At 36.8% G+C, this 14256-nt stretch overlaps 1 protein-coding gene across 1 annotated transcript in view; it reads right to left on the reverse strand.

Moving 5' to 3' along the window:
• TRIM66 (tripartite motif containing 66) overlaps positions 1-14256 on the reverse strand; it is a 419382-nt gene that overhangs the window by 210154 nt on the left and 194972 nt on the right. The window lies entirely within an intron of this gene.

Here is a 14256-nt window from a genome sequence, read left to right on the forward strand (position 1 = left end):
TATATCAGCATGTGTATGTTGAAAATAGATCTAAAACCACTTGTAACACAATGTTCTATATCTATACAATAACAGTTATGGATGAAAAATTGTGCTGTGATGTAATTTATATACATTTAACTTCTGTATTTGATAAGGCCATACACAGAACACTGATCAAAAATTAGAACAACTAGGTATTGATGTACTCTTGATAAGATGGATGGCTGCATGGCTTACAAATAGGTTGTGGCAAGTATACAGTGATTGAGCGGGTGTAATTCTTGGTTACAGCCATGGTTTCCCACAGGGCTCTGTCCTAGGCCTTACTTGTTTAGATTGCATCTTTCAGACCTATCTTTTTCATCTGAGGTGTTCTACAATCTGTATGCAGATGACCTGAAATTGGGTAAACTGATTACATGCGTTACAGATATGACATATCCGCAGAAGAACTTTACTACATTTACCATTTGGGCACAGGAGGATAATATTCTGATAAATACATCAAAACTAGGCACACGAGATTTGTCAGAAATAAACTGAAAGGTGAATATTTAATACAGCATGCAGTGATTGAAACTGTAGATTCATTTAAGGACCTTGGTATATGGGTAGATCCAGCTTTGAGTTTTTCCTAATCATATCAACTAGTTGGTTAATGATAGTGCTAGAGCTATAGGTTGTATAAAAAGATTTATATAAACTAGGAAATCAGAAATGATGAAGATATCCTATAAATATCACATAGTGTCTCTGTCTTTTACCACAAAAATCCATCCATAAAACAGAGTGAAGCAACTTCTTTTCATAGTTTTAAAAGATCTCTTTATCCATAATGTTCATCCAACATAATAGAATGCTAGGCCATGGCAGAGAATTTTGGTCTCATTATCTGTAATTGCAACACATTTACAATGTTTGACAGTGATCATCAAAGGTTATTCAATTCAATTTTTTACAACTAAGGAGCTGTCTGTATTCCTTTTCGTAACTGGCTACATCGGTATTTGCTTAACTGTTTCTTTTATCTTCTTACATTATTTTAATTTTTATTCATTATTTTGTTTCTGCGCATACATATCGCTATTATCTACATTTTATTTCCAATATTTTTTTGACTTAATACTACCATTCTGTCCATTCAGATAAATGAAACTCTCCTAAACAGCTTAAATTCATTTCTTTAAATACTCGTAGCATCTATAATAAAATTACAGAACTCCATTCTTGGATTGCCCACAGTACACTGGCTATCCTTGCCATAAATGAAGCATTGCTAAAACCCCATATACTTGACTGAAACATCACTCCCTGGTTATATCATCAGGGCTGACAGAACTCAAAAAAAAAAAAAAAAGATGGTAGAGTAGCTTTACTATACCCCAAATATCCTGAAATCCTAACCTAGAATAAACCAGGTCTGTATTATCTTATCAAAGAGGCATTACTGTGAATGCCTCTTCGACACCTAAAGAATGAACCACCATTTCCACGAATGGCTGATTCAGTGATTTTTTTTCCTAGGGAAAAAAATAACTGATACAACCAGAAACTAAATATCACTACAAACACATAAAAGTTGGGGGCTTTGCCCCCCCACACCTCCCTAATTCGCGAGATTGCACTACAGTGGGGAAGGGGCACATTCACACTAATGGCCAAGCGATTTTTTTCCCTAAGGAAAAAAAAAAAACAAAAAAAATCACTGAATCGGCTGTTCACAGAACTGGCAGTTCATCCTTTAAGGGTCAATTAAGAGGCATTCGCTGTAATGCCTCTTCGATAAGATAATGTAGACACCAATAAACCTACTCCCAAATTTCATAATGCTGAAATCCTCATCTCCCATATTAAACTAAATAACCATAAGCAACTATGTATTATAGTACTCTATTACCCCAGGTAATAATGCTGCAACCCTGGAAAACATCCTAAACTGGTTTTCACATGCACTTTCTAATGAACAGATTATCCTAGGTGATGTTAACTTTAATTGGCACATTTTCTCCACAAAATATCCATTAACTAGCTTAAACCTGTAGATTGACACAAACCCAGTTCCTCCTCCACACATTATAACTATCCCAAAAACAGTGGCTCAGTTCTTGGCTGGATATTGGTTGCCTGAGTCCACCAAGTACATCTCCAGTGGTACCCTCTCTGATTCCTTCAATGACCACCTCCTTGTATATGCAAACAAACTCAGTACCCATCATGCCAAACAGCACTTGTTTAGAACTTTCCATAACTTCACTAATTTTAACCCTGATAAAGTTAACAGAATTATACACTAACTGGTTTATCCTGAAAATTATTCCATTTGATGAAGCTACACATAAATTTAACTCACTTTTCCTGAAAACCTTCAACAGTCTGGCTCCAACTAGGAAAAAAATAATAAAGAATAACCATACTTCCTTATTATTCACTCAATGAAAGTCACCTAAATGTATGAAAGAGATAGGACTTGGAAAGAATGGTTAAAATACAGATCTACCCAAAACCTATAACATTTTAAAGAACTACATAACTGTACTGACAGATTATTACAGACAAGAAAATCTTCTTCAGTAACCCCTTACTAAATCAGCCTTTCAACCCTAAAACAATTCTGATCTTTTAATAATATACTCTACCGTGGAATATCCATCAGTCCTAATCCTGATCCAGATACCACTCCCTCTGAAATAGCTGCTCAGTTTAACACACATTTTACAGAAAGCATTAAAGCCGTTACTAAAGATTTTCCATGTAACAATCCTGACACGCCCTCTCCTCAGACAGCAATCCCTCCCATTTCACCTTAAAACCCAACCCATCCTCCTACATCAAATCAGAACTTCTTAAATGGAAACCCTTTTCTCCTTCAACAGATAATTTCCCAGCAGAATACCTCAAGCTGGCTGCCAGTTCCATACCTTATCCTGTATCTTACATCTATCAAGGAATCATATGTTTCTTTTCTATGGTAAAAATTCTTCATCCTCCCCCTTTATAAAGGAGGAACCTCATCTGATATAACCAATTTCAGACCTATCGCCATATTATCCCCCTTGTCAAAAATTTTCAAAAAGTGAATTCCCAAGCAACATCTTTAACATATTCTTCAGGAAAAGCTTCAGATGCCCACACAGCATGGTTTTAAACCTATCTATTGCACTACCATGGCCCAATTAGCTTTCACAGATACTATTAACAAAGTCAGAGACAAAGGCAAACTTGTTTCCTCTGTATTGGTTGATCTCTCTAAAGCTTTTGATCTGGTCTCTCACCAAAAGCTCCTGTACCACTATAACAACCCAGACTTCTATGGTTTAACAACTACTTAATTGATAGATGTCAGTCTGTAAAATGGCTCTGTACTTTTTCTCCCTTCCCATCAGTTTGGTGTGCCACTGGGCTCCATTCTTGGCCATCTACTCTTTAATATATTCACCAAATCCTCTCGGTGAGCTTCCCTCATACAGTACACTGATGATTCTACACTAATATGCATTTCTGACAACCTAATAAATCTTCAGAGAATTACTCAAGAACCTTTCATTCTGTTGAAAGTTTGCTACAGGATAATCACCTGCTATAAAATCCCAAAAAAACTAAATTACCTCTCTTTTCCAAAATCTCATTTCCATGGCAAAATAGCTTTAAATTTTCTTCCTTAAATTATACCATGACTGAAGTTGCCCACCATACAAAACTACTTGGCATGAATCAACAACAATCGTACATTTGAGTTATGTATCACCAACAGCCTCAAGAAAACCCATCATAAACTAGGGACCCTAAACAGGGTAAAGGAATTCCTTACAAACTCTGCCAAGATAACTTTAGCTACCACTACCTCTTACCCTCTCTCTTATACGGAGCCACTATCATAGCCAGCCTACAATCCTCGCTCAGTTCTAAACTTGAACTGTGCTATAACAAAGTTGCCAGATTCACCTGCAACAAACCTTACCGGACCCCCCACTGTTTAGCATTAAAATCACTTAACCGGCTTGAGCTTCCTCACCACCTATACTCTGCTCACCTTACCTCATAAAATCACCCATACCCAATTTGCCTACCCAGCAATTAGAACCATACTCCAAATACCATCTAAATATTCTAAATCATCCCATTTGGTGAAGTGTGAGAGAGTGTGAGAGAGTGAGTGCGAGTGTGAGAGAGTGAGTGCGAGTGTGAGAGAGTGAGTGCGAGTGAGTGCGAGTGAGTGTGTGTGTGTGAGTGAGTGAGTGTGTGTGTGTGAGTGAGTGTGTGAGTGTGTGTGTGTGAGTGAGTGTGTGTGTGTGAGTGAGTGTGTGTGAGTGTGTGTGAGTGTGTGTGTGTGAGTGAGTGTGTGTGTGTGTGAGTGAGTGTGTGTGAGTGAGTGAGTGAGTGTGTGTGAGTGAGTGAGTGAGTGTGTGTGAGTGAGTGTGTGTGTGTGAGTGAGTGTGTGTGAGTGTGTGTGTATGTTTAAGTATTTGAGGGTTAAGATTACAGATAGGGTATTATGTGTATGTGTGTAATGTGTGTCTGAGCTTTCTTGTATAGTGAGTGTTATGAAAAAGTTTCTTCTAAGGTAAGGTGTTGGGGGTTAGGGATAGTGGCAGAGGCAGATTTAGGAATTTTTTTTCTTTCTTTTAATTGTGCATGCACTGACGGTAATGCTGTACATACTATGGTGGATCTTACCAAATGGTGAATTATAACGGATTCAGAAGTATGCAAATACTGACATAAATAGTGTATACCAAGCATTTATAATTAATGTGGTATAAAAGAACATTATTGGGTTATGCTATAATTTTTTTTTACCTTAGTTATATCTCATGAAGAGCAGAAACAGTTTAGTCTTAAAGTTTACTTAATGAACCCATTAATGCTGTATAAAAGGAGGGCTGTGAAAAAACTCTACATAGTTTGTTTCACTGATGTTTGGATCAGAGACTCTGGTGAACTTGAAGATATCAGGAGGAAGCTAGAATTTGTTCCTGTTAAATGACTCATGAATTATTTGTTGGGGGGGGGGGGGACTTACAAACATAAAATGCAATCCTGTAATATGAAACTATTTTGAAAATGCTGACTTTAAAATCATTGCTAGTCCAATTACTTTTGTTTGAGAATAACCTACATCTTTTAAAACTTCTTCTGTATAAAAACATTTTTATAAGATTATTGGCTCAGATTCCTACATGTGGTTCATTGCAGTGGACATTTTTGGCACATTTTTTTGCCAGTAGCTTAAGATTATATTTATCACGGCTTGTTTCGGGGTTTGTTTCCCCAGTGAAAGGAGAGATAGTGATGTGGGGACTACTGGGAGTTTTTCTTTACCTATCAAGCATACCTTTGTGTTTTTCTATTTGCCAGGATGACCACTACAGATGAACTAATGCAGACCATTACTGCATCAGCCCAAAGGATGGTAGCCATTAACCAACTGATGGCAACACAAAGAGCAGTCCCACCACTAAAATGACTAACCTAGGAGGAGTACCAACAGGTGCATCCTTCATCTTTGGTTATTACACCCACCAGAATAGATGGTATAGAAATGAATTTGGAAAAATTCCTTTCAGCCCAGCCAACTGGGCAACCACTGAGAGTTTTCATGGATATGCAAAGAACTAAATATAAGCACTCTAAACAAGTTCAAATGGCGTTACTTGCTAGAATACACTCTAAAACTATTTCAGAGCTTAATTTTTCTTACAAGAAAGTGGTAGGATCACAATTATGTGACTTTAAGTATATACAGTGAATTTATGGTTAGATTGTATGGGTCAGCATACTAAAAATAAAATGGTAGAAATATTAGCCAGTAACAAATTCCTACTGCCATAAAATGTAGTTGTGTCAAGCTGGCAATACTATTGTACTGGTAGAAAGCCTGTTGTGCCATAAAGCCATGTAAAAAAATCATTACTAATATCATTATTAATAAAGTACCTATAAGTAGAGATAAGAAGCAGTGTCCCATCACTCATCTAAAAATACAAACTGTAATTGGAAAAGGTAGTTCATCCTCTTTCTGTAATGTCCAGTTTAACTTATGGCATAATAGTGAAGCATTTTCCTCACTTTAAAGATTTATGAAAGTGAGTGAGAAGAAGGTATGTCTTTTGACACACCACCCTATAAAAATGGGGAAAAGAACCAGCAAGTGAATAAGCCCATCAATATCACTCTGCCTAACCTGGAAAAAAGTGGGTATTATTGGAACGACCAAAAGGCACATTAGTTAAAATGTATTAATCTAAGACATCAGGGTATAGTGCAAGAATGCTCTAAAATGCAAACATTTGATGAAGGGGAAGAAGAACATATACCATTTTAGGAGACCTGTCAGTATACATGTTTGGAAGAGCATACTGTGAGAGTGGAAGCTCTAGGAGTGGATTTACACAGTAAAATATTCCAACCCAAAAAGTTATAAAGCAGATAGTGGAAGGGTCACTGCAGAGCCTAAAAATGTTGCAGAACAGGGGGGAGAAATCACTAACAGAACTAAAAAGAAGAGATGGGGTATTCAGTCACTCAGACAGAAGAACAGCCGCATAAAGAATAAAAGAAAAAAAGGAGACTGTAGTTTATACCAGAGAGAAAAAACCCTGAAAGGAGGCCAAATTATGTTTATGTTGAGCCAGAATACAGCAACACTAAATAGAAGAAAGAGGAGTCCATATATTAGGTTCATGGAAGAAAGAATCAAGAACCAATATAGGTTCATAGGTTGGTACTGGGCTATCTGCCCAAAGGCATATATTAGCCCAGCCACATTGTGCAGTATTCACCGCCCCTTTAGTAGTTCTGTAGACCCTTGTACTACCAGCTAGTACCCCTGGCCCCTATCTAGTAGTGCTGTTGGTGTGATCCCCGGTGTGAACTTTCTGTTACCCATCCACTCATCAAGGTTCCTCTTGAAGAGTGATAGTGAGGGGCTCTGTCTTATGTAGATCGGGACCCTGTTCCATAGTAAAGTAAGTCTCTGCAAAGGGAATCTATCCCTCCAGCAGGTTCTATTCATTGTTGTGTTGAGGTTTATATCCCTAGAGCGTGTAGCTCGAGCAGATTTGGTTTTGCTAAGATGGAGCATGTTCAACAATTCTGGGTTGGACATGGCTCTGTACGTTAGACAGAGATAGTCTCTGAGAAAGCGGTATGCAACAGAGAACAGTCTTAGCTTTTTCAATCGTGCTGCATAGGGCAACTGTTTGAGGCCAGTAATTCTCTTGGTTAGGTACCTCTGTGGTCTCTCCAGCTGCTGGAGATGTCTAGCCATTCCAATTGGTGCATTGTACTCAATAATGGGTCTGATGAGAGAAGAGTAGTGGGGCACCATTACATCCTTAGATCTTGATGCAAACGCTTTCATGATCAGATGGGTCACATAGAAGGATTTTCTAACCACTTTGGCAACATGGTTTTCAAAGGAAAGCTGGCTATATACTTGGGTCCCTAGATCCCTTATTTCTTCTTCAGATTCCAGGGGATTACCTTCTATGTTGTAGTTTGCGGGTACTCTGTTTTTTCCAAAGGGGATTACTACGCATTTTTTTGCATTTAGCTTGAGACCATGGCATTGACACCATGCATCAGGCTCATTTAGGCCCTTTTGGAGGATCTCCATGTCGGCCGGAGACTCTATTATAGCACCCAGTTTGCAGTCGTCCGCAAACTTCAGCCACAGCCCTTCCGTGTTTGCCTGTACTTCTGAAGTATATGTCAAAGATAGCCACTGATATGAAGGAATACATGAAGTGATCTCTTCTAAGAGAAAAGCAAGACACTGAGACCCCAATGCCAGTGTTTGTAGTAGAAGAGACATTACCTTTGACTTCATGACATACTGATGTTGAGAAAATCCCTGAACTGGCTGATCTCTAACGTAATCTATTCCCATTTTAAATAGTCTAACCACATTGTATTACTGTACTTCTTCCAAATGTCAGCATTTGTTTTTTTATTATGTAACCTTGTACTTTTTCTTTAACTGACTCAGATTTTGAAATCTTGTACTTTTTTTTTTTTTTTTTTTTTAACTGACTCAGATTTTGCAATTTTTGTATTCTTGTACCTTGTTATTATTTGTATTACTGAAGCTTTTCTCCTCAGGACTTCATTAAAAATGTGTTCCTTGTGGCCCAATGGACTATCCTGGTAAACAAACTGCAAATAAATAAATACATTTTAAAAAAGAACCATTGTGAAAATCTCGCTGGAGCAGAGCAAAGGATAATATTGCTAGAGTTGCAGGGACAGAAGTCGAATAAATTGTTCCTAATTCTTATCCATATTTTGAGTTACTGTACCCAGTAAATAAGGTTAGAAAGTAGAAGTATGATAACTTCCTTTTGAAATATCAACCCTTGCTTCTACTTCTCTATTTAAAAAACATCTTAAAGAACATCTTAAAACTCATTGGCTTTGTCCATGTGCTAACCCAGACTGATATCTCTTTCCCTTCCTGCTCTTACCCCTTTCCCTACTCCTCTAACCTTTGCCCCCAAATCTAGTTACTACTCTTTTCTTCATAGTAAGAGAATAAAGTACAAGGGCTTTTCTCTCTTAATTGGGTCTTGCTCATACCTACTATTGTGTTTAGTATAATTCTTTAGTATTATTTTTAGTATAATTTTTATAGCTTACAATTTTATTATTATAATTTTTCTTTTGACCAATGCTGCCTCTGTATTGTGATTTTACATGTCTTTTTATATATTGTTAACTTTGTCACTGTTCATGCTTGCAGCTTTTCTCCCCGGGCCTCTACTGAAAATGGACATGTATCCAGTTAGACTAGCCCACTCAATAAATGTAAAATAAAATAAATAATGATACTTGGTAGCCAGTCCTTTCAGAAATCTAGTGATGAGGTCAACATACAGTTAAGGCAGATACCTAGGAGTGGTTAAGAATAAAGTGCGACTCCTAGTAGGAGTTTACTGGCCAAGAATAATGAAAACTACTGTGATGGATACCTTGAATGCCAGAAGAAAGCCTCACATTAAGGTTTTAAAAGTCCTACGAGTCATATACTTATAATAGCTGCGCAATTTGAATGTATTGCTATGGACATCATTCGGCCATTTTTTTTTTTAATCTAGCCATGAGATTCAGTATATTTTAATTATTTTGGACTATGCAACTAAGTACCTTGAAATTATCCTGGTATACAAGGCTAATTCTAATGATATATTTATAGAGCCAGTGTTATTATTTCCCACAGAAGTGATACCAAAGGAAATACTGACTGACTGAAGACAGGATTTAATTTATGTTTGAAATAATGCATGCTTTAAAGTTAAGTAATTAAAAAGTTCAGTTGCAGATAGTTTAGTGGAGAGTTTTAACAAAATGTTAATGTGTATGCCAAAGAAAGTAATCAAGGAAGATGTCAAAAACTGGAACTACCAATAACATACCTCGTGACTGCTGTTAGGGAAATTCCACAAGCATTGACAGGGTTGAGTCATTTTTGAATTATTATACAGCAGGCATCCATGTCAATTATTAGATATTATCAAAGAATTATGGTGGAAAAAAACAATCTGAAGTGTCACAGAACACTACACCAACAAACAAGACTGGTCCAAGCTACATAAAAAGGTTGCATTATAGAAATGCAAAGACCCCCCCCCCCCTCCCCAGGCAATGACAAATTTATGGCTGAATAACAGGGCACATTTGAAATAATAGAAGAACTAAATGAGCAAAACTACAGAGTTAGGCAGGATGTTAAGAGAAGACTAGCACAGATATGCTACATGAGTGTTCTGAAGACATGGGAGAAAATACAAACCACCATAAACATCATTACATCAGACACAAGTAACTCATGTAAAGAAAGAAAAAAAAATGATGCCAGTGTCTGAAGTTTGGAATGATATACTACCAAAGTCATAGAAAGAAGCAGAAATAAAAGAGCTTCTGTTAAAGAACAAGAGTGTTTTTGGAGACCACATATAACAAGAACCTGATACAAAACCACATTTATAACAGTTTCAAGTAAAAAGGTACAAAACCTTACAGGATGCCAGAGTTACAAGAAAAGGCAGTTTAAAAAGACGTGTGCGAGATGTTTAATATTAAACTAGCTGAAGAGTTGAGCAGGGAGTGGAACAGCACCATAGTATTCGTGCCAAGGGAGTGGAACAGCCCTGTAGTATTACTGCCTTAAGCCAGCGGAAGCATTGGACACTAATGATCTTAGGAAGCTGAACATCTCCTCAGCATTTAGCAACTGTCCATAGTGTAGGGTAGATGAACTCATAGAAAAGTTGGAGAGGGCAAGGTTCCTGACACTAGACCTCATCAAGGAGGTACTGAAGCAAAAGAAAAAACAATATCATAACCAAATGAATGCAATGTGGTATGAACCTTACTTAAACATTTCATACATCTAGGTAAAAAATACATTTTCAAAAGAATTATTGAGACAGCAACTTAGAGTGTAATGACTCCGTACTGAAATGTCAGCACTTCTTAATGCCGAGTACCAAAAAGCAAAAAAACTGAGAAAAGAATGACTCAAAAATTATTCTCCTCTTTAAAATGCTTTTTTGCAGGGGGACAAGGCCCCCTCCCTGCACCCCTCAACTTATAAATACCAACTCTGACATCAACATACCTTGAAAAAAGGGAATAATACTGAGAAATGTCATCTCAGACTTAATATATGCAAGCCCGTTTTTTTTGGCCATTCAGTATCTACGTTTCAGGAGTTACTCTAGTGGGTCCCGACATTTGAAATGGTTACCCTGTGTAACTGAACCCATACAAAGCATTTAGAGATGGATGCAGTAGCACAATAGAATACTTCTACTCTACCTTCCTACATGTATTCACTGCATTCAATGCTCCTGTTCCATCACATAGGAAAGAAGTAAAATATACACCAATACTTTGGCTAGAATATAAATCGAAACAAATGAACAAAAGAGATAGTGGATAGAAAACATGGAATGTAGACTGCATACCCTAAATGTTCTGAGCTGTAAAACACAATTCAACATAGTTAAAAAAAAATATTACAAAAAACTGCTACCCTTCAAGCAACACATAAACATAACTCAAACCAATTATTAATAACTTTATAAATCATGCTAACTCAGTCTACCTAATCCATGTTCACATAAAAAAGCAGTTGATACTTAATCAAAAACAGTTGTATCATGTCAGTTAAAGGCACAAAGGAAGTTATACAAATGTGGATATATTGGCATTGTATTACAATGCACAGAATAGTTTTTATTTTGTTTACATCTTATTTATTTATTTAAGTGGACGGGCAAGTAAACTGATCCAATGACCCTTTTTAGACATTGACAAGTCTTACAGAAAAGCAATATGCAACATAATGGCCTGATACAGTCAGCTGATTTCCATCCATAACAGCAAAAGTGATAGTCGATATTTTATATCAGTTGCATGTCCTGTGTTTTCTTTTTCCTGCTTCTAGTTGCAATGGTTTTCACTGCCTTTTTTAATTAGGAGACTAAGGAATATACATGCCTATCAGCCTCTGGTTTTTAGAACTCATAGCCCTTGCCTTTAAATACCATATGAAAGTAATGAGCATTTTCATAGTTTTTTTTTCAGCTGCAATCTTTGAATACTTAACTCCATATGAATACTTAACTCCATATTAATAATGATAAAGAATATTGGCATAAGGTATTTCAGTCATGTAATAATGTATGCAGATTCAAATAGATATCATTTTAAGAACATTATCAATCTGGCAAAGCAGAGGAAGGAGGTTATTAGCAGTTAATGAGCTGCTACTTCTATAGTCTAGGGTTCGAGTCTCCATGTCCCTTGCCTTATGGCTCAGATCAAGTTAATTGATAATACAAGTTGGGAAACTGGAAGCTCAGTCTTTTTAGCCAAATCTCTTTCAGTAAAAAAAAAACAAAAAAACACAAAAACTATTGGGATCTTTCCAATTATTTGATTTGCTTAGTAAGGTACACTCCAAAGCGAGTGTCATACTCAATGATAGGCCTAATGCATATAGAGTACAAGAAGGTGAGGACATTATTTGATCTACAGGAAATATTTTTTACTATGAGCTGAGCAAGGTTAAAGAATTTCCTAACTACAGTTGCAACGTGATGATCAAATGAAGTAAGCTATCTAATCACATACCCAGGTCTCTCAATACCTTTTCGTTTTGAAATGGCGTGTTACGTATACTATAACCATGAGATATTGAATGCTACAATGCTGAACTTTTTAATATTCAGTTTGAGCCTGTTTTTGTACTCCTGTTATTGACAAGTATAAGCTTCTGCTGGAGTACTGCATATCAGAGGGAGACTGGACAAGGACTTCCAGTTTACAATCAAAGAATTTTGTTAACTACAGATCCTTATTTAATTTATGGAGATCTGAGAAGCAGATACTGAATAGCAGAGGATATAACACTGAACTCTGAGAACCTCCACTGGTCACCTTCATGATCTTGGAGGAAGCAGCTCGTGCTCTTACTGTGTGACTCCTGACCTCAGCCAACTGGATATCCTCTTAACCACATATGGCTCAGTTTACAGCTCCCTCAGCTTGTTTATTGTATTTGCTTGTGGTATAGTATAGCTTGATTACAGTTTATGGCCTAAGTAACCCTCTGACAGAAGATCACTAAATTATTCAGACAAGATCTATCCTTGTCAAAGTCAAACTGCTGGGGATTGAGCCTGATAAGATCTTTGATATCAAAGCTAATTAGGCTGGTTAAGGTACATTCCATGGCTTTCCATGTAACACTTGCTAGATTAATAGGTTTGCAATTTCTGAGGTCAATGATGGGAACACCCTTGTGAAGAGGCATCACAACAGCCGTGGACCACACCTGTGGGGCGAATCCAGTTGCAAGACTATGGTTAAGGAGTTTGAGCAGCGAGTCCATCAGTACTTTCGTGCAACTAATTAGGCAACCAGTTATGTTGTCAGGCCCCTTGGCTGAGATGCTCTTCATTTTGAAGAGAAATTGCAGTGTATGTTCTTGCATGATGGTTGGTGGCTTGATTCCATCTGGGATAACTGGGCTTGGAATAGATGTCGCTAAGACATCTATTCCAATTTATTTGCCTGTATATTGAAAATAGCCACTGAATAGAGTTGGCAGTACCATTACTAATAAGCTCTGAGCAATGTTGGTGTTGCTTCTTATTTTCCTGACATATCTAAAGAAGGATTTGTAGTTGTCTTTGGCTTCCATAACTAGTCTGAATGTGTGGAATGCCTTTGTTTTACTATTGTCCTTTTTGTAGTTTCCTATTTAGCTGCTTGATGTTCCCATTAATTTGGGGATCTTGTTATGTTTTATAGCTCAAGGAGTTTCCTCAGTTTACTGTATAGTTTATTGTGGACCACCAAGCTGGCTTGCTTTTAAACCCCCTCATTTATCTGGATCTAGATGGGACTGCCAAGTTAATATATCTGTCCAGGTGGGAGTAGAACTTGTCTGTGCAGGATAACATTATACTCAAATTTTGAGACTTCGTCATATAATTGTTGTAGATATGTACTTTTAAATTCCTTAAATTTTGTGATATTTTCTTCTGATGGGTTACAGATTTTGCTACAGAAGGTTACCTCTTTGGAGGTGGTACATACAGATGTTAAACTTGTTAGGACCAGGTCAGCTATATTCTGTTCTCTAGCGGGTTCCTTAACAATTTGGCCCATGGAAATCTTGTTTATATAATATAAGAATTTCTGTGAAGATTATTATTGCATAATTAAAATCACCAATGGTGAGAGCATTCCTATGTTATATGATATTCTGAGGACAGTGAGGCCTTCCTGTATCACTTTTTGTAATATTCACATTTCATAAATTGCTACACATATGTCATGACTGATAAGTGCATCTATATTCTGAATTCTCCTAGTTAGCAACCACTTGTTGCCAACTCAATCTGCATCTTTTCTGTGCATGTACTGTCAAGCCTACAATTCCTTGTACCCAAGTTTTTATAATGCACATTACAAACATTGATTTTCATGGTCATTTATATGTTGAAAAGATTGATATCCTTTCTTATACAACAATCTATGAATCAATTTATATAACATGATATGCTTCCAATTTTTAATATAATTTGCATTATTTTGCTTTAAACTTGCTTTTATTAATTTCCTGCAAGAGATATAAGTGAATTGAGGCAATGGAAACAACAAAGAAGTCCCTTGGTCAAATTCATAAGGTGTTCAAAGACTGGTGCATGGGGTGTAAATCTTTTTTTTTTTTGGCTTATTTAATGTCTTCAGTTGGTAAAATTG

Source organism: Protopterus annectens, chromosome 9.part0 (genome assembly GCF_019279795.1).
Source record: "Protopterus annectens isolate FY-2018-M chromosome 9.part0, PAN1.0, whole genome shotgun sequence".
NCBI lineage: Eukaryota > Metazoa > Chordata > Ceratodontiformes > Protopteridae > Protopterus > Protopterus annectens.